The following is a 19,044-nucleotide window of genomic DNA, read 5'->3' on the forward strand; positions in this document are numbered from 1 at the left end:
CATATTCTCCTCACGCCCTCACACAATGTGAGATGCCGTGATTCCACTATTGGTGCCCTTGGAGGCGGCGACTGAACCTGTACAAACAAGGTTGGGGCAATCTCCACAACTTAATTGGAGGCTCCCAATGACACCACGAAGGTTCACCACAATGGAATATGGCTCCGCGGTGACCTCAACCATCTAGGGTTCTCAAACACCCAAGAGTAACAAGATCCGCAAGGATTAGTGGGGGGGAATCAAATTTCTCTTGGTGGAAGTGTAGATTGGGGCCTTCTCAACTAATCTCTAGAAAATCAACAAGTTTGATTGGCTAGGGAGAGAGATCGGGCGAAAATGGAGCTTAGGAAAGGAAGAGGTCAACACTAGGAGGAACCCCCCCTTTATATAGGAGAGCAAAAATCCAACCGTTTTTCTGCCCAGCCCGCAGTTAAGCGGTTCTACCGCTCCTAGGAGCGGTCCTACCGCTTAGGCGGTACACCACCACACAACCCTAAGACTACATAGAGTGTAGCAACGGTAGTGCCGCTGGAGCGGTACTACCGCTGACCCGAGCGGTACTACCGCTTGGGTCTTAGGCCTGGAGAGCCAGCTGTAGTAGAGGGTGCCAGGGGCGGCAGTACCGTGCCAAGCGGTACTACCGTCCTAGTGCCACTCTACTACCGCTAGAGGCAAAGCGGGAACAGAACCTTGCACACGAGAACACCCCACAAGCGGTAGTGGAGACGGTAGTACGGGCTGTTGTACTGCCTAAGCGGTACTACCGCAGTACTACCGTGAGAGACAAATGGGCAACCGAAAGTTGCACGCGCGGGGAGGCCCTAAGCGGCAGTACCACGGAAGTACCAGCGGTACTACCGTGGGCACAGGCGGTACTACCGCTGGCAAGATGCTGAAAATGCCACAGAAAACACAGGAAGGGCTCCGGAGATGGGAAGGAGGCAGTGGGTGCATATGGGGCTGTGTACGTGTTGATTCCACCCATACCTTTCCGAAGCGGACCCCCTCTTAATAGTACGGCTTTCCTACGACTCAAATCCACCGAAAAGAAACATAGAAAAAACCGCCGTCTTCGAAAGGCTCCGAGGGGCGTCAAATCATCTAGTGCCTAGCCATGAGATATCTGAAATGCTCAATGCACACGATTAGTCCGCAAATGCATTGTCAATCACCAAAACCACTTAGGGAGAAATATGCCCTTACAATCTCCCCCTTTTTGGTGGATTGATGACAATACGAGATTTGCTCAAAGAGATATATAATGAGCATACGCAAACCCAAGAATCTATAAAAGATAGACAGGCTCCCCCTAGATGTGTGCATTCAAAAGATGTGCTTTGGACTGCACAACACACATACTAGGATCAACACTCCCCCTATATTTTATAGACCGGGCAATCCTTGCAATGATATAAGGGACATTTAAGCAAGGAAACTAATAAGACAAAAGATCATACATTCACGCACATAGAGACATAACAAGATTAACCTGGGTAGCATATGTCTTACACCATATGATAGAGAGTCTCACACCAAACCAAAGCAAACGAAGGAAAAGAGTTCACAAGTAGAAACACAAGGGCAACAACAAGAACCAAGCTTGTGACTCAGCAACACCCTGCAGAAAGACAAATCCTCGGTCCTAAACCTCTCCCCCCTTTGGCATCAAGACACCAAAAAGGAAGAGAGATACCTAACGCAACTCCAGATGGCACTAGTCTCCTCCCATGGACTCGTCAGACTCCTCCTCAGAATCAGACCCATCAGCAGACATCTCCTCAGACCCATCGGGCTCCTCCTCGATCTCCTGATCCTGAGTTGGAGCAGAAGTAGCAGCATTGGACTCATCCGAATCCGTCCAGTGAGAGTACGAAGAAATCCATTTGTCCTCTGGAGTGATACGGTCCTCAGAGCCATCTTGAAATGGGATCTCAAGCTTCCTCATGACCGCCTTCCTCTCCTAACGAGCCTTCTTGGCATCCACATGTGCCAAGTACATCTTGTGTTGAACATCGGTCTAAAAGCAAAATAGCTTCTTCACCTTATGCTTGAGCTTGTCCGCCCAACCTGACTGACCAGAAGAATGCTCTGAGCCGGGAGCAGGACCACCATCATCACCTTGATCCTCTCCAGAAGCAGAAGATACAGCCGCCTCAGGATGAGTAGTGGAGGCCCAAAGCTCCTTCTGACGCAAGTTGAGAATGTCATGAGGAGTCAAGGGTCCATGCTCAAGTGGTATACCAGGGAAAGTGGAGCTCCAGGTAGACGGAGTCAGCTTGAAGATGAAAGGAGCATAAATTGGGCAGTGATCTCCATAGGTAGCACTCACTAGCTCCTTCCACATGACGTGAGAGACATCTAGGACGACATCCGTGCCCTTGTCAGAGTGGCACAATAGGAGCATATCCACAAGATGGCCATGCACCATGTCCAAGTTGCCAATGCGAGGAAAAAAAGTTTGCCGAAAGATGCGATGCATAATGTCAAAGAAAGGCTTGAGATCCTTCTTGACTCCCTTCTCAATCTTGGTGATAATCATGTGAGGTTTCAGCTCATCCTTGTGAGTAGCCCCCCTCATGGTGAGGACGAAGGCCAAGAGGCTTCCTCAGCCCCTCGTCAGGATATCCAAGAAGAGCCATAAACCCAGCCCAAGTGGTGCGCAACTACCTGCCATTGGTCATCCAGATCAAAGTGCGCTCTGAGTTGGTGCCATACCAGATGGTTGCAAAGAACTGAGCAACTAGCTCTGCATCAAAGTCATAGTTGAAGGTCATGAGAGGGGCACGATGTTGATTTGTTCACAGAGGGCACGAGCTTCTCCAAAGTATGCTTGGTACTTCTCCATATGTTCCATGTTGATTGACTTGGTCTTGACAAACATATTCTTCCTTACCTTGATCCGATCAAAGTACACAAGCGATTGATCCTTATTCCAGAATGGTGAGCCAACCAGAGAAGGATCCTAAGGAATGATGTAACACCCACGATGCGGCTATATCTCCCACGTGTCGGAGCACGACTTAGAGGCATAACCGCATTGTAGGCAATGTCGCAAGAGGGGTAATCTTTACACATCCCATGTACTGAATAAGAAAGAGGTACAAAGTTGGCTTACAATCGCCACTTCACACAATACATGAATATAACATTACAATCATCCAGATACAATCAAGGTCCGACTACGGAACCAAAATAAAAGAGGACTACCCCTAATGCTACAGATCCCCGATCGACCCAACTGGGCTCCACTACTGATCAACTGAAAACGGAACATAATGAACATGATCTTCATCGAGCTCCTCCGTGAGCTTGGTTGCGTCACCTGCACGGGTACCATCGGCACCTGCAACTGGTTTTGGAAGTAATCTATGAGTCACGGGGACTCAGCAATCTCACACCCTCGCGATCAAGACTATTTAAGCTTATGGGTAGGGAAAAGGTATGAGGTGGAGCTGCAGCAAGCACTAGCATATGTGGTGGCTAACATACGCAAAAGAGAGCGAGAAGAGAAGGCAAAGTGCGGTCGTGAACTAGAAGTGATCAAGAAGTGATCCTGTAACTACTTACGTTCAAGCATAACTCCAACACCGTGTTCACTTCCCGTACTCCGCCGAGAAGAGACCATCACGGCTACACACGCGGTTGATGCATTTTAATTAAGTTAAGTGTCAAGTTTTCTACAACCGGACATTAACAAATTCCCATCTGCCCATAACCGTGGGCACGGCTTTCGAAAGTTCATAACCCTGCAGGGGTGTCCCAACTTAGCCCATCACAATCTCTCACGGTCAACGAAGGATATTCCTTCTCCAAGGACGGCCCGATCAGTCTCGGAATCCCGGTTACAAGACATTTCGACAATGGTAAAACAAGACCAGCAAAGCCGCCCGAATGTGCCGACAAATCCCAATAGGAGCTGCACATAACTCGTTCTCAGAGCACACCGGATGAGCGCTCCATACAGCTAAAACCAAACCTCGAGTTTCCCCGAGGGGGCGCTGCAAAGGACTCTAGTTTGGACCAACACTCAAAGGAGCACTGGCCCGGGGGGGGGGGGTGGGGGGGGGGGGTTAAAATAAAGATGACCCTTGGGTTGGCCGACCCAAGGGAAGAAAAGGCTAGGTGGCAAATGTTAAAACCAAGGTTGGGCCTTGCTAGAGGAGTTTTATTCAAGGCGAACTGTCAAGGGGTTCCCATTATAACCCAACCGTGTAAGGAACGCAAAATCAAGGAACATAACACCGGTATGACGGAAACTAGGACGGCAAGAGTGGAACAAAATACCAGGCATAAGGCCGAGCCATCCACCCTTTACCAAGTATATATATGCATTAATTAAATAAGAGATATTGTGATATCCCAACAAATATCCATGTTCCGACATGGAACCAAACTCCAATCTTCACCTGTAACTAGCAACGCTATAAGAGGGGCTGAGCAAAGCGGTAACATAGCCAAACAACGGTTTGCTAGGACAAGGTGGGTTAGAGGCTTGACATGGCAATATGGGAGGCATGATATAGCAAGTGGTAGGTATCGTAGCATAGGCATAGCAATAGAGCGAGCAACTAGCAAGCAAAGATAGAAGTGATTTCGAGGGTATGGTCATCTTGCCTGCAAAGTTCTCCGAGAAGACGAAAGCTTGATCCTCGTAAACGGACTCAACGGGTTACCTCGAACACGAACTCGTCTCTCGGCTCTACCCAAGACAAGAACACAAGCAAATGAAACAACAATCAACCATGGTGTAATGCGCAAACAACATGACGCAAAACATGGCATGATATGCGGGATGTGATATGCAATGCATATGCATGCTTCGGAAAGGAAAGATTGAATCAAGCCTCAACTTGGAAAACCAAGAGTGCTGCTGGAAAGATGAGTTGATTTCGGTCGAAATCGATATAAAGATCACCGGAATCGGATGCACGGTTTGCAAAATGACAAGCAAAAGAAATATGACACCGATCTGCGATTAACAACACGAGGCCATCTAAATGCATCAAGAACAACAAGCTACTGCACTCTAACATAACAACAAAGCACATGGAAGTGATTCACTCAAGATGCTTGACAAAAGATGAACACTGAGCTACGGCTAAATCACACCATAGCAGGTTCAAACAAGCATGGCAAAAGTGCAAAAGATATCAGGTTACAGACTTAGTGAAAATAACAACATGTCAGGAATTTAACATCAGGGAGCAAAGTTTAGAGCAAGATAACAACATGCTACAGGAACATATCATGGCAAAGCAAGGCATGGCATGAAGCTACTCAAAGCATACAACAAAAGTCCCTTACTGACCATAAGCCAAAAGGGATCAGAAAATACAATGGCAACCATGTGAACATAGCAATTATCATTAACAGATTCAAACTTAGTAGAAAACTGGAACATGGCAAAACAGATATCGAGTAGGCATGTTTACGAGCTCGAAGCACTCGCCACAAGGCCCTGCATGACAAACTAAGCATACACCCAGCAAGTAGACATGGCATAGAAGCTAAACATGGCAAGAACACTCTCATGGCATGCATGGACAAACTATAACAACCTCGGCAAAATCGCTTAACATGTAAATAATCTGCCAGGAACATTTTATAGCAAAAGTAGAGCTCGATTGAGTCAAGCTAGGGTGCTTCATAAATGCAAACAAAGACATGGATGGATAGAGCACAACAATATCTACAAAACATCCTTACTGATCATGCTCAAAAGAGGCATGGATCACTCTGTATCTACAAGAATACATGGCATAACAATATTGACAGGGCAAAGACTTAGAAGATTTCTAAGTCCCTGAAATCAGAAACATTACGAGAGCTACTTTGCATGCTTGTGCTAGTCACCACAAAGATCACAAAAATACATGGCATACACCCCTGTAAAGATGGCATGGCATACTACAAAACACATGTAGGGCTCAAGATCATAGGAGGCACACAATAATCATGGCAAAATGACAAATGTCCAATTACTGATAAGAATCTGAAACTGACATTGCATAGCAGTCTTGCAACAGCATTTAGGGAATCAAGATGAACTCAAATGAACATGGTGCAATGGAATGAAATGAAGTACTCGTCGAGACGAACAATTCGATATGTTATACGCTCAAAACGGAGCCACGGATGATGAGTTATGATGCAATGAAAAATGCATAAAAAATACTGGGATCTGGGGACTTAGAGAAATCCGGGGTCAACCTCGTGGATCTGGATCTGGCACGGTTCAAGGTCCACCGGAGTTGCTCGCCGGAGTTCGTGAGGGGAGGCGACCGGAGTCGAGGGAGGTATCCGGAGAGGGGTCGGGGCGCCGAATCCGGGGGCCGGCGAGGTCCGGGGTGGAGCGGGCGCGGCATCCCCGGTGAGGAGGGGGCCGGCCGCAACAGGGGAGGTCGGGCGGCGGAGGACGGACTGGCCGGCTGGCGGACGGGCTGCGGGGATCGCTGGTGGGAGGCGCGACACGCTCGGCGGAGGTGGAGCTCGGCAGGGAGCAGGAGGCGGCGCGGGCACGGGCGGCGCTCGGGCGCGGACCGGGGAGGGCTCGACCCGGGCCGCGGCGGGTGCGGGAGAGAGGAGGCGCGGCGGCCTGACGCATGGCGCTGCGGGATTGGGCGCGGGGGCGGCAACGATGATGTGGCGGCCTGCTATTGGCCGGAGTGAAGTGGCTGGAGGCGGTGGACACGTCTGGCGGCGGGATGGACATGTCCGACTGCGGGAGGAGGAAGATGGCTAGGGTTTGACCGCGAAATTTCGGGGAGAGCCACATATATATAGGTAGAGGGAGCTAGGAGAGTCCAAATGAGGTTCGGTTTTCGGCCACGCGATCGTGATCGAACGACCGAGATGATGGAGGGGGTTTAGGTGGGTTTTGGGCCACTTTGGAGGGGTGTTGGGCTGCAACACACACGAGGCCTATACGGTTCCTCGATTAACCGTTGGAGTATCAAACGAAGTCCAAATGGCACGAAATTTGACAGGCGGTCTACCGGTAGTAACCCAAGGCCGCTTGGCAAGTCTCGGTCCAATCTGAGAACGTTTAACACCCGCACATGAAAAGAGGCAAAAGGAGACGCCGGAGGACATAGGAGTGCCGGATTGCAAAACGGACAACGGGGAAAAGCTTGGATGCATGAGACGAACATGTATGCAAATGTGATGCACATGATGACATGATATGAAATGCATGACACGCAAGCAAATGACAAGGCAACAACAGCGAATAACTGGAAGACACCTGGCACATCGGTCTCGGGGCGTTACAAATGAGGTAGGGGTTTTGCTCACGATATTGCCAATACTTATTCTGCTTTAACTCAGCTTCGGTCTTGACCGGTTCCTTCTTCTTACAAGCAACGGTTGACTTGACATTTGACTTGACCTTGTTCCTGGCAGATTGACAATGGGCAGGCAGAGGTGTGGGGGCAACCTCTTCTTCATCTTTGAAATACACAATTCTGGCATGATAGGTGCGACCACGCTTGGAAGGGGGATTCACATTCTTGCGACGGACCTTGGAGCTACTACCACCGGGGTCCATGGCGAGAGGAGGTGGTGGGGAACGATTCCACCGGTCGGAATCATTGAAGACGGCACGGAATCGGCCAGCCAGAGCGGCGGCCGGGGCTGTTCTTCGGCGCCTGGGAAAGAGAAAGAGACGGGGAAGGGAGAGTGAATGGGTATGGGGGAGTTAGAACTCCCCCTGCCCGATACATATCCTTCCCGCGTCCCGCTAAGCGGTAGTACCGTTGGGGGCAGCGGTAGTATCGCCCCGGTACTACATCCGGGCAGGAGGCCCAGTAGTACCGCTCAAGCGGTAGTACCGCTTGATAGAACGGTAGTACCATTTCCTCACAGTGGTAGTACTGCTAGCAGGGAGACAGAACAGCCCGAACAGAGAACTAATGGCTTATGCAGACTAGGGGTTGAAGCGTAGGGAAAGGCTTGGGATAGAGACTCAAGAGAACAGCACAAGGAAGAGATACTCCAAGTTTGAAAAAGATAAAGAAACCAAGAGCAACTTGGAGTAACTCAAAATCACAAACCACGTCCTAAGGAAGCTACTCGCACACCCTTCTTTCAAAGGAGGGCGGTGGCCAAGGCCACCTATGTTTGAGTCAATTGGTATGGCACCGCGAAGATTTTAACCTTGGGCCCATGACCAAGACTCGTCTTTGAAGCACAAGTACCATAAAAAATGGCGAATGTGAAAGAGTTGATTAATTTATGCATAACGGGGGAAGGAAGAGTTGATTGAGAGAACAATACTCCCCCTATGACCATGCCTACACCTAGAAGAAGACATCAGATGAGTATGGTGGGGTGTGCAAAGGTTCAAACCACATTGCTCGAATCCATGATATTTAGCTCATGCCTTAACTCGTGAAATCTTGCTTCATCCAGTGGCTTCATGAAGATATCTGCAAGGTTATCATGAGTGTTGACATAGTTGAGCTCGATCTCCCCTCACCTAATGTGATCCCGGATGAAGTGATACCGAATCTCAATATGTTTCGTCTTGAAGTGTTGCACCGGGTTGAGAGAAATCTTGATGGCACTTTCATTGTCACACCAAAGAGGCACTTTGTCACAAATGACACCGTAATCCTTTACAGTTTGCCTCATCCATAGAAGTTGTGCACAACAATTGTCGGCGGCCACATACTCCGCTTCGGTGGACGAGAGAGATACACAACTTTTCTTCTTAGAAGACCAACTCACCAAAGAGCAACCAAGAAATTGGCACCCTCCGGAAGTTGACTTCCTATCCACTTTGTCTCCCGCCCAATCTGAGTCCGAAAAGACTGCAAGGTTGAAGTTTGCTCCTCTTGGGTACCATAAGCCAAAGTTTGGGGTATGAGCCAAATATCAAAAGATTCGCTTGACCGCCACATAGTGGCTTTCCTTAGGTGCGGCTTGAAACCATGCACAAATTCCCACACTCAACATGATATCCGGTCTAGATGCACAAAGGTAAAGCAAGGAGCCAATCATGGAGCGATATACCTTTTGATCCACCGCTTTACCATTGGGATTTATGTCAAGTTGGCATTTGACGGGCATTGGAGTGGAAGCTGGCTTGACATCACTTAGCTTGAATCTCTTGAGCATGTATTGAGTATATTTGGCTTGGTTGATGAAGGTTCCTTCTCTTCTTTGCTTGATCTCGAACCCGAGAAAGAACTTCAGCTCTCCCATCATGGACATCTTGAACTTCAAGGTCATGAGAGCGGCAAACTCCTCATTGAAAGCTTTGTTAGGGGAACCAAATATAATATCATCAACATATAGTTGGCATACAAATAACTCCCCTTTGACCTTCTTAGTAAAAAGAGTGGGGTCGATTTTCCCAATTTCAAACCCACGATCTTGCAACAACTCGGTAAGGTGCTCATACCACGCACGTGGGGCTTGTTTGAGGCCATATAGTGCCTTATCGAGTTGGTACACATGATCGGGGAAATACGAATCCTCGAACCCCGGGGGTTGTTTGACATACACCAACTCATCAATAGGACCATTAAGGAAAGCACTCTTCACATCCATTTGTTGCAACTTGAAGTTATGATGAGAGGCATAAGTAATCAACAAACGAATGGATTCAAGGCGAGCAACGGGAGCAAAGGTTTCACCGTAGTCGATACCCTCGACTTGGGAGTAGCCTTTTGCTACCAAACGAGCCTTGTTGCGAACGATAATTCCATGAGCATCTTGCTTGTTCTTGAATATCCACTTGGTTCCAATGACATTGTGGTTCCCCGTTGGCCTTGGCACCAATCTCCACACCTTGTTGTGTTCAAAGTTGTTGAGTTCTTTGTGCATGGCATTAAGCCAATTGGGATCCTCGAGCGCCTCATAGACCTTTTCGGGTTCAACATAAGAAACAAACGCGTGATGTTCACAATAGTTTGCTAATTGTCTATGAGTGCTTACCCCATTTCTTAAGCTTCCAAGCACATTCGTCATGAGATGACCCTTGGTAGTGAGCATGGATGCAATCTTGGCGGTACGACACTCCAATTCCTCCTCAGGAGTGAGTTGAGGAGCGGTAACTTGATCATCTTGAGCATCGTCTTGAGCTTGCTCTTGATCTTGAACTTGCTCGGAGGTGAGAGCTTGACCTTGGGCATCACTTGGTAGTTCACCACCATCTTGAGGTTGATCTTTCCCTTGATATTGTTCATTTGGTTTAGGACCTTCACTTTGTTCTTCAGAAGCGTGTGGGTCTTGGGTTGGTGATGGTTCCACTTGAGTGGAACATTGTCCTTCTCCTTCGGCCACAAGGGGTTCCTCAATGGGTAGGATATAACCAACACCCATTCTTCTTATGGCATGGGGAGGAATTTCATCACCTACATCACAAGTACCACTTTGCTCCACTCGGGAGCCGTTATTCTCATCAAACTCCATGTTACACGTCTCCTCAATAAGTCTCGTGGACTTATTGAGGACACGGTAAGCATGAGAGTTTGTAGCATAACCAACAAATATGCCCTCATGAGCTCTATCCTCAAATTTAGACAAATGAACAACTTTCTTGAGAATGAAACACCTACACCCGAACACCCGGAAGTACTTGAGGTTGGGCTTGTTATCGGTGAGTATCTCATATGGAGTCTTGTTCAAGCCTTTGCGGAGGTAGAGCCGATTGGATGCATGACACGCGGTGTTGATGGCTTCGGCCCAAAAATTGTATGGAGACTTGAACTCCCCCATCATGGTCCTTGCCATATCCATCAACGTTCGGTTCTTCCTGTCCGCTACACCATTTTGTTGAGGTGTGTAAGGTGCGGAATATTCATGCTTGATCCCCTCATCACTAAGAAACTCATCCAAGGCGTAGTTCTTGAACTCGGTGCCGTTGTCACTTCTTATTGTCAAGATCTTTGCGTTGTGTTGGCGTTGAGCTTCATTTGCAAAGTCTATGATGGTTTGTTGGGTCTCACTCTTCCTCTTGAACAAATATACCCAAGTGTATCTTGAATAATAATCCACAATCACCAAGCAATACTTTCTACCCCCAAGACTATCAAAGGATGGAGGTCCAAAGAGATCCAAGTGAAGGAGCTCCAAGGGCCTCTTTGAGTAGATGATAGTCGTGGGAGGGTGAGCCTTCTCATGTAGCTTTCCTTCTATACAAGCACTTCAAGCATGATCTTTTGCAAAGCTAACATTTGTTAGTCCACGGACATGGTCTCCCTTGAGAAGACTTTGCAAAGATCTCATATTGACATGGGCTAAACGGCGATGCCAAAGCCATCCCACTCAACTTTAGCCATTAGGCATGTCGCGGTCTTAGTGGGTCGCTCCGAAAAGTTAATCACATAAAGGCTACTTTAAGAGTCTCGCTCCACAAGAGGGTCACGATATCAATATCAAAGAAAGTGGCAAAGCCCATGTGTCGGGGTTGTGCAGCGACATATGCCAAGGGAAGGCTAATCATGGAGAGGGACAATAGTACGTCGTCGGGCTCTAGAAGCGGGAGTGAGCGAGACAGTGTACGCCTGTGAATCTTACCCAGGTTCGGGGCTCTCCTAGGAGATAACACCCCTAGTCCTGCTCTGCAGGGTCTCCTCATGATCACTATCTCAACAAGGTAGCTACAAGCTTGCTCCTTGAGCTGTTTGGCTAGAGGAGGAAGAAGAACAAGGCTAGCCCTACTTCACTCTCTCTATGTGGGTGTGTGTCTTCTAAGGTTCTAAACCCTTTGCATGGGGAAGCCTGGGGGTTTATATAGGCCTACCCCCAGGGGTACAATGGTAATCCGACCGGGTGTAGGAACTGTTGGGTTTCGTAGTAATTTCAAAAATTTTCCTACGCACACGCAAGATCATGTGATGCATAGCAACGAGAGGGGAGAGTGTTGTCTACGTACCCACGCAGACCGACTGCGGAAGCGTTGACGCAACGTAGAGGAAGTAGTCGTACGTCTTCACGATCCAACCGATCAAGCACCGAAACTACGGCACCTCCGAGTTCGAGCACACGTTCAGCTCGATGACGATCGCTGGACTCCGATCCAGCAAAGTGACGGGGAAGAGTTCGTCAGCACGACGGCGTGGTGACGATCTTGATGCACTACAGCAGCAGGGCTTCGCCTAAACTCCGCTACAGTATTATCGAGGAATATGGTGGCTGGGGGCACCGCACACGGCTAAGGAATAGATCATGTGGATCAACTTGTGTGTTTCTGGGGTGCCTCTGCCTCAGTATATAAAGGACTAGACGGGGGGAGGCTGGCCGGCCAAGCTTGGCACGCCAGGAGAGTCCTACTCCCTCTGGGAGTAGGATTCCCCCCCCCCAATCCTAGTTGGAATAGGATTCGCGGAGGGGGAAAAGAGAGAGAGGGGGATGGCCACCTCTCCTAGTCCTAATAGGACTAGGGGAAGGGGGGAGGCGCACAACCACCTTGGGCTGCCCCTTTCTCCTTTCCACTAAAGCCCACTAAGGCCCATATAGCTCCCGGGGGGTTCCGGTAACCTCCCAGTACTCCGGTAAAATCCCGATTTCACCCGGAACACTTCCGATATCCAAACATAGACTTCCAATATATCAATCTTTACGTCTCGACCATTTCAAGACTCCTCGTCATGTCCGTGATCACATCCGGGACTCGAACAACCTTCGGTACATCAAAATGCATAAACTCATAATATAACTATCATCGTAACCTTAAGCGTGCGGACCCTACGGGTTCGAGAACAATGTAGACATGACCGACACACGTCTCCAGTCAATAACCAATAGCGGGACCTGGATGCCCATATTGGCTCCTACATATTCTACGAAGAGCTTTATTGGTCAGACCGCATAACAACATACGTCGTTCCCTTTGTCATCGGTATGTTACTTGCCCGAGATTCGATCGTCGGTATCCAATACCTAGTTCAATCTCGTTACCGGCAAGTCTCTTTACTCGTTCCATAATACATCATCCCGTAACTAACTCATTAGTTGCAATGCTTGCAAGGCTTATGTGATGTGCATTACCGAGAGGGCCCAGAGATACCTCTCCGACAATCGGAGTGACAAAACCTAATCTTGAAATACGCCAACCCAACATGTACCTTTGGAGACACCTGTAGTACTCCTTTATAATCACCCAGTTACGTTGTGACGTTTGGTAGTACCCAAAGTGTTCCTCCGGTAAACGGGAGTTGCATAATCTCATAGTTATAGGAACATGTATAAGTCATGAAGAAAGCAATAGCAACATACTAAACGATCGGGTGCTAAGCTAATGGAATGGGTCATGTCAATCAGATCATTCTCTTAATGATGTGATCCCGTTAATGAAATAACAACTCATTGTTCATGGTTAGGAAACATAACCATCTTTGATCAACGAGCTAGTCAAGTAGAGGCATACTAGTGACACTTTGTTTGTCTATGTATTCACACATGTATTATGTTTCCGGTTAATACAATTCTAGCATGAATAATAAACATTTATCATGATTATAAGGAAATAAATAATAACTTTATTATTGCCTCTAGGGCATATTTCCTTCAGTCTCCCACTTGCACTAGAGTCAATAATCTAGATTACACCGTAATGATTCTAACACCCATGGAGCCTTGGTGCTGATCATGTTTTGCCCGTGGAAGAGGCTTAGTCAACGGGTCTGCAACATTCAGATCCGTATGTATCTTGCAAATCTCTATGTCTCCCACCTGGACTAGATCCCAGATGGAATTGAAGCGTCTCTTGATGTGCTTGGTTCTCTTGTGAAATCTGGATTCCTTTGCCAAGGCAATTGCACCAGTATTGTCACAAAAGATATTCATTGGACCCGATGCACTAGGTATGACACCTAGATCGGATATGAACTCTTTCATCCAGACTCCTTCGTTCGCTGCTTCCGACGCAGCTATGTACTCCGCTTCACATGTAGATCCCGCTACGACGCTTTGTTTAGAACTGCACCAACTGACAGCTCCACCGTTTAATGTAAACACGTATCCGGTTTGCGATTTAGAATCGTCCGGATCAGTGTCAAAGCTTGCATCAACGTAACCATTTACGACGAGCTCTTTGTCACCTCCATATACGAGAAACATATCCTTAGTCCTTTTCAGGTATTTCAGGATGTTCTTGACCGCTGTCCAGTGATCCACTCCTGGATTACTTTGGTACCTCCCTGCTACACTTATAGCAAGGCACACATCAGGTCTGGTACACAGCATTGCATACATGATAGATCCTATCGCTGATGCATAGGGAACATCTTTCATATTCTCTCTATCTTCTGCAGTGGTCGGGCATTGAGTCTTACTCAATTTCACACCTTGTAACACAGGCAAGAATCTTTTCTTTGCTTGATCCATTTTGAACTTCTTCAAAATTTTGTCAAGGTATGTTGTTTGTGAAAGTCCAATTAAGCGTTTTGATCTATCTCTATAGATCTTTATGCCTAATATGTAAGCAGCTTCACCGAGGTCTTTCATTGAAAAACTCTTATTCAAGTATCCCTTTATGCTATCCACAAATTTTATATCATTTCCAATCAGTAATATGTCATCCACATATAATATCAGAAATGCTACAGAGCTCCCACTCACTTTCTTGTAAATACAGGCTTCTCCGAAAGTCTGTATAAAACCAAATGCTTTGATCACACTATCAAAGCGTTTATTCCAACTCCGAGAGGCTTGCACCAGTCCATAAATGGATCGCTGGAGCTTGCACACTTTGTTAGCTCCCTTTGGATCGACAAAACCTTCTGGTTGCATCATATACAACTCTTTTTCCAGAAATCCATTTAGGAATGCAGTTTTGACATCCATTTGCCAAATTTCATAATCATAAAATGCGGCAATTGCTAACATGATTCGGACAGACTTAAGCATCACTACGGGTGAGAAGGTCTCATCGTAGTCAACCCCTTGAACTTGTCGAAAACCTTTTGCGACAAGTCGAGCTTTGTAGACAGTAGCATTACCGTCAGCGTCAGTCTTCTTCTTGAAGATCCATTTATTTTCTATGGCTTGCCGATCATCGGGCAAGTCAACCAAAGTACATACTTTGTTTTCATACATGGATCCCATCTCAGATTTCATGGCTTCAAGCCACTTTGCGGAATCTGGGCTCACCATTGCTTCTTCATAGTTCGTAGGTTCATCATGATCTAGCATCATGACTTCCAGAACGGGATTACCGTACCACTCTGGCGCGGATCTTACTCTAGTTGATCTACGAGGTTCAGTAGTATCTTGTTCTGAAGTTTCATGATCATTATCATTAACTTCCTCACTAACTGGTGTAGGTGTCACAGAAACAGTTTTCTGTGATGTACTACTTTCCAATACGGGAGCAGGTACAGTTACCTCGTCAAGTTCTACTTTCCTCCCACTCACTTCTTTCGAGAGAAACTCCTTCTCTAGAAAAACTCTGAATTCAGCAACAAAAGTCTTGCCTTCGGATTTGTGATAAAGGTGTACCCAACAGTCTCCTTTGGGTATCCTATGAAGACATATTTCTCCGATTTGGGTTTGAGCTTATCAGGATGAAACTTTTCATATAAGCATCGCAGCCCCAAACTTTCAGAAACGACAACTTTGGTTTCTTACCAAACCACAGTTCATAAGGCGTCGTCTCAACGGATTTTGATGGTGCCCTATTTAACGTGAATGCGGCCGTCTCTAGAGCGTATCCCCAAAACGATAGCGGTAAATCAGTAAGAGACATCATAGATCGCACCATATCTAGTAAAGTACGATTACGACGTTCGGACACACCATTGCGCTATGGTGTTCCGGGTGGCGTGAGTTGCGAAACTATTCCGCATTGCTTCAAATGTACACCAAACTCGTAACTCAAATATTCTCCTCCATGATCAGATCGTAGAAACTTTATTTTCTTGTTATGATGATTTTCAACTTCACTCTGAAATTCTTTGAACTTTTCAAATGTTTCAGACTTATGTTTCATTAAGTAGATATACCCATATCTGCTTAAGTCATCTGTGAAGGTGAGAAAATAACGATATCCGCCACGAGCCTCAATATTCATCGGACCACATACATCTGTATGTATGATTTCCAACAAATCTGTTGCTCTCTCCATAGTACCGGAGAACGGTGTTTTGGTTATCTTGCCCATGAGGCACGGTTCGCAAGTACCAAGTGATTCATAATCAAGTGGTTCCAAAAATCCACCAGAATGGAGTTTCTTCATGCGCTTTATACCGATATGACCTAAACGGCAGTGCCACAAAAAAGTTGCACTCTCATTATCAACTCTGCATCTTTTGGCTTCAACATTATGAATATGTGTGTTACTACTATCGAGATTCAACAAGAATAGACCACTCTTCAAGCGTGCATGACCATAAAAGATATTACTCATATAAATAGAACAACCATTATTCTCTGATTTAAATGAATAACCGTCTCGCATCAAACAAGATCCAGATATAATGTTCATGCTTAACGCTGGCACCAAATAACAATTATTTAGGTCTAATACTAATCCCAAAGGTAGATGTAGAGGTAGCATGCCGACTGCGATCACATCGACTTTGGAACCGTTTCCCACGCGCATCGTCACCTCGTCCTTAACCAATCTTCGCTTAATCCGTAGTCCCTGTTTTGAGTTGCAAATATTAGCAACAGAACCAGTATCAAATACCCAGGTGCTACTACGAGCATTAGTAAGGTACACATCAATAACATGTATATCACATATACCTTTGTTCTCCTTGCCATCCTTCTTATCCGCCAAATACTTGGGGCAGTTCCGCTTCCAGTGACCAGTCTGCTTGCAATAGAAGCACTCAGTTTCAGGCTTAGGTCCAGGTTTGGGTTTCTTCTCTTGAGTAGCAACTTGCTTGCCATTCTTTTTGAAGTTCCCCTTCTTCTTCCCTTTGCCCTTTTTCTTGAAACTAGTGGTCTTGTTGACCATCAACACTTGATGCTCCTTCTTGATTTCTACCTTCGCAGCTTTCAGCATCGCGAAGAGCTCGGGAATAGTCTTGTTCATCCCTTGCATATTATAGTTCATCACGAAGCTCTTGTAGCTTGGTGGCAGTGATTGAAGAATTTCTGTCAATGACGCAATCATCCGGAAGATTAACTCCCAATTGAATCAAGTGATTATTATACCCAGACATTTTGAGTATATGCTCACTGACAGAACTGTTCTCCTCCATCTTGCAGCTATAGAACTTATTGGAGACTTCATATCTCTCAATCCGGGCATTTTCTTGAAATATTAACTTCAACTCCTGGAACATCTCATATGCTCCATGACGTTCAAAACGTCGTTGAAGTCCCGATTCTAAGCCGTAAAGCATGGCACACTGAACTATCGAGTAGTCATCAGCTTTGCTCTGCCAGACGTTCATAACATCCGGCGTTGCTCCTGCAGCAGGCCTGGCACCTAGCGGTGCTTCCAGGACGTAATTCTTCTGTGCAGCAATGAGGATAATCCTCAAGTTACGGACCCAGTCCGTGTAATTGCTACCATCATCTTTCAACTTTGCTTTCTCAAGGAACGCATTAAAATTCAACGGAACAACAGCACGAGCCATCTATCTACAATCAAACATAAACAAGCAAGATACTAATCAGGTACTAAGTTTCATGATAAATTTAAGTTCAGTTAATCAAATTAATTAAAGAACTCCCACTTAGATAGACATCCCTCTAATCCTCTAAGTGATTACGTGATCCAAATCAACTAAACCATAACCGATCATCACGTGAGATGGAGTAGTTTTCAATGGTGAACATCGTTATGTTGATCATATCTACTATATGATTCACGCTCGACCTTTCGGTCTCCGTGTTCCGAGGCCATATCTGTATATGCTTGGCTCGTCAAGTATAACCTGAGTATTCCGCGTGTGCAACTGTTTTGCACCCGTTGTATTTGAACGTAGAACCTATCACACCCGATCATCACGTGGTGTCTCAGCACGAAGAACTTTCGCAACGGTGCATACTTAGGGAGAACACTTCTTGATAATTTAGTGAGAGATCATCTTATAATGCTACCGTCAATCAAAGCAAGATAATATGCATAAAAGGATAAACATCACATGCAATCAATATAAGTGATATGATATGGCCATCATCATCTTGTGCTTGTGATCTCCATCTCCGAAGCACCGTCGTGATCACCATCGTCACCGGCGTGACACCTTGATCTCCATCGTAGCATCGTTGTCGTCTTGCCAAGATTGTGCTTCCACGACCATTACTACCGCTTAGTAATAAAGTAAAGCATTACATCGCGATTTCATTGCATACAATAAAACGACAACCATAAGGCTCCTGCCAGTTGCCGATAACTCGGTTACAAAACATGATCATCTCATACAATAAAATTCAGCATCATGTCTTGACCATATCACATCACAACATGCCCTGCAAAAACAAGTTAGACGTCCTCTACTTTGTTGTTGCAAGTTTTACGTGGCTGCTACGGGCTTAAGTAAGAACCAATCTCACCTACGCATCAAAACCACAACGATAGTTTGTCAAATAGACTCCATTTTAACCTTCGCAAGGACCGGGAGTAGCCATACTTGGTTCAACTAAAGTTGGAGAGACAGTCGCCCGCAAGCCACCTATGTGCAAAGCACGTCGGGGGAACCGGTCTCGCGTAAGCGTACGCGTAATGTTGGTCCGGGTCGTCTCGTCCAACAATGCCGCCGAACCAAAGTATGACATGCTGGTAGGCAGTATGACTTATATCGCCCACAACTCACTTGTGTTCTACTCGTGCATATTACATCAACATAAATAACCTAGGCTCTGATACCACTGTTGGATTTCGTAGTAATTTCAAAAATTTTCCTACGCACACGCAAGATCATGTGATGCATAGCAACGAGAGGGGAGAGTGTTGTCTACGTACCCACGCAGACCGACTGCGGAAGCGTTGACGCAACGTAGAGGAAGTAGTCGTACGTCTTCACGATCCAATCGATCAAGCACTGAAACTACGGCACCTCCGAGTTCAAGCACACGTTCAGCTCGATGACGATCCCCGGACTCCGATCCAGCAAAGTGACGGGGAAGAGTTCCGTCAGC

Source organism: Triticum urartu, chromosome 3A (assembly GCF_056163025.1).
Source record: "Triticum urartu cultivar PI428250 chromosome 3A, HENAU_Tu73, whole genome shotgun sequence".
NCBI lineage: Eukaryota > Viridiplantae > Streptophyta > Magnoliopsida > Poales > Poaceae > Triticum > Triticum urartu.